The sequence below is a fragment of the Physcomitrium patens genome, chromosome 6, assembly GCF_059467195.1.
Source record: "Physcomitrium patens ecotype Gransden chromosome 6, ASM5946719v1, whole genome shotgun sequence".
Taxonomy (NCBI): Eukaryota; Viridiplantae; Streptophyta; class Bryopsida; order Funariales; family Funariaceae; genus Physcomitrium; species Physcomitrium patens.
In genome coordinates this window covers 20767808-20770965 of record NC_143415.1, presented here as the reverse complement: position 1 = coordinate 20770965, position 3158 = coordinate 20767808, and the positions used below count along the sequence as shown (strand labels likewise).

At 43.4% G+C, this 3158-nt stretch overlaps 1 long non-coding RNA gene across 1 annotated transcript; it reads right to left on the bottom strand.

Annotated features, from left to right (window-relative positions):
• Positions 1-208: 208 nt before the first annotated feature.
• LOC149989209 (uncharacterized) lies at positions 209-1852 on the bottom strand. The gene is made up of 2 exons (XR_016503483.1): positions 851-1852; positions 209-630 (listed from the first exon to the last, which is right to left on the bottom strand). It is a non-coding gene; the product is annotated as an uncharacterized LOC149989209 (long non-coding RNA).
• Positions 1853-3158: the final 1306 nt, after the last annotated feature.

Below are 3158 nucleotides of genomic sequence, written 5' to 3'. Positions count from 1 at the left end.
GTATACTTCACATATTTACCACCAAAAACATACAAAACAAAAAAAATAAATACAAACGATTCTTAAATGAAATTTAACAAACTATTTTATTTTCCTAACACTCAACCCTTCATCAATCATTTCATGGGAGAAGGAAAAAAAAAAAAAAAAAAAAAAAAAAAAAAGGGTGAAAAAGTAGAAGAAGAGATCCTCTCTCCTCTTGTTACGCTGAGGCGTCCAACTGCAACCAGTTCAAGGGACATAATATTGCGATTAGATAATGCAATCAATCAGCACATGGTCTATTGTTGATTGATTGCAGCCTGTGGTGCGAAGCAGTCTGCCCCTGTTGTGACTCGCAAGTGGATCCCCAGATTCGATGTTGATGTGAAGGAAGAGGGACAGAGCTGGATGCCCGCGCACTCTGGACAACAGGAACCTCACCAATCATGCGGCACATGTGTGCTTGTCGCCAACAGTTCCCTGTCTCCTCAGAGTTTGGATAGAGGTTCCTTGTTATATCGGCATCGATTACCCTACGAGACCCATGATGATCCCCAGCTAACAATCGGCACACGACTCTGCACACGCAACGTCGAGGAAGGAGAATGGGACTGTTGAATGACATCACATTCTCTCGAACCACTATGTCTGCAAGACCAATTGTTGCGTTGATTAGGAACAATTACAATCAAAATTAGGAACTATCCAGTTGTAAGCAATATAGCAACTAGCATGAAGTTGTTAAACCGAATGTAGAAACAGCACAAAAAATAAAGACGGCAGAATCCAAGTGGATGAGTAGGATAAATAACAAAGCCATGTGTTACACAATGATGATGAAAATAAAGGTTTCATTCTTCACCATTACCTCGGTGCAAGTTAGCTTGTTCTTTCTTTGATCCAACATGATATCAGAGCGAGGTTGCGAAAACTTAGAAGGTAGAAACTTTGACAGCACTACATCGCAGACACAGAAAGGCAGATGAGGATTCAACTCTTTCTAATTGTCAAAACAGCAAGAGAAGCACAAAGGCAAGAAGTTTTTGCCATGGCAATGGACAGAGGTGGAGCAACCACAAGCACTCGAGCAAGCCAGGGATCGGACTTCAGAGCTCTCTCACAAGCCAAGAGCCGGCGACTCCGAGGCAGAAGAGAGAGTTGTTCCATGCTCCGAGCATCATTAACTTAGAACAAACCTCCTCGATGACCGAGTCACACAAGCTGGAAGGAGCAACTTCTCGGTTTAGAAGGTGAAAATATGAATCCTTTTAATGAAAGACAAGCTTTGGCACGTTGTTTTTCTACAGGGTACAAGTTTGCAGCACGCGATTGACACCGCAGAGGTTATCAATCCTGCAAGCGCCACAACATCCCAACAAATACAACACGACAAGTATCGAGCAATGGCGATGTTGATAATGTCCGTCAAGGACAACATCATACACCACATTGCCAATTTCGATGACGCATTGCAAGCCTGGAAAGCTCTGCACGACCTCTTTGACAACAAGAATGCAGCAAGGACATTACTGCTGCTCAATCAACTCCATTCTACTACGATAGAGGAAGGGAGTGGCGTTGCAGATTACTTGCAGAAGATAAACAAGATCACAACACAGTAAAGATCATCGGGAGAGGAGATATTTTAATCATGGTTGGTCCACATTGCACTAAATGGGTTACCAAAGGAGTATGAAGGACTCGTTCAAGGCATGTTGGTTCACGACGAGCTCCCCAGCTTTGAGAAGCTAGCAGAGAAGCTTCTTGTCGAGGAGTCACGAAGGGCTCAAAGAACAACACAACATGGAGAGGCTATATTCGTTCAAGACCAAAAACGACATCCTCTTGATCGAAGGCACAGTGGAGGGGAACTACGAAGACCTGAAGAAACAAACCATTCACCACTGCACAGATTCTATTTGACACTCCCAAAACCAGTAACTAGACGTAACGGGAGGTGTAACAATTGTGGCCAATGGGACTGTTGGGCACGAGAGTGTACATGACCATTTCGGCCTGGAAAACAAATCAATCATCTATAGGCAAACCTCGCGGCAGTAAAAGAAAATCCAAAGGTAAATGAAAATCAAGAGGAAGAATAAGAATTCTTCGACATTGCGATGCTCGCAATGAACCTGGAAGAAGCTGATGATTCCTGGTACCTTGATAGCGGGGCATCAGTCCATGTCTCAGGAGATAGTGCACAGTTATGAAAGCTTGCTCCGGTCACAACAAAAAAAAAACAAAAAAAAAGAAAAGAAAAAAAGGTACGATCTGTAGATGGTCACTTCCACTTGGTTGTTGAGCAAGATTCTATTTTGATGAATCATAGAGGATCGCATCGTGCAATACACAACGTACTGCATGTACCGGGAGTCAAGAGAAATCTCTTGTTGGCGGGCATGATAGCGGACATGGGATGTGTAGTGATTTTTTTGTCTGACAGTTGCTGGATAATGAAAGAAACTTCGCCGCCTATTGTCATAGCTGAAGGAATTAGAGACCACAGCACGGGGCTCTACAGGCTTGCGAAGCTAAAAGGAGGGAGTGTCAACATGATCAAATCCTCCGAAATGCACCTCTGGCATCGGCGGCTGGGATACATCAACAATATATCGTTGCACTTGCTCTTACGTTAGGGCATCATAAACGGAATGCCATACATGCCACTCAACAAGACTTTCTGCTACAAATTAGCATTGGCCAAGACTCATAGAGCATCAAAACCAAAGAAGAGTTACTCTTGGACGAACAGAAGACATGATCTCCTGCATTTTGATTTGTGTAGTCCCTTCAAAAATCCCTTACTAGGCGGTTCGAGATACTTTTTCACTATTGCGGACCACTACAGTCGAAGAGCGTGGACCTTCTTTCTCAAGCACAAGAGTGACACTCTCACATACTTCACCAAATTGTACCAACAAGTCAACATAACCAATGACAAGATACAGAGCCTGCAAACAGACAGGGGATGCGAATTTGTATCAATCGAATTCTTAGAATTCTGCAAAAGAACAGGTATTAAACAACTTACGGTTCCACATACTCCATATCAAAATAGAGTAGCGGGGCACAAGAACCGCACAATATTAGATAGGGCAAGAAGCATGGCTTTAGATGCTGAACTCCCACACGCACTTTGGCTGAAGGTAGTCGCAACAGCAACATACTTAACA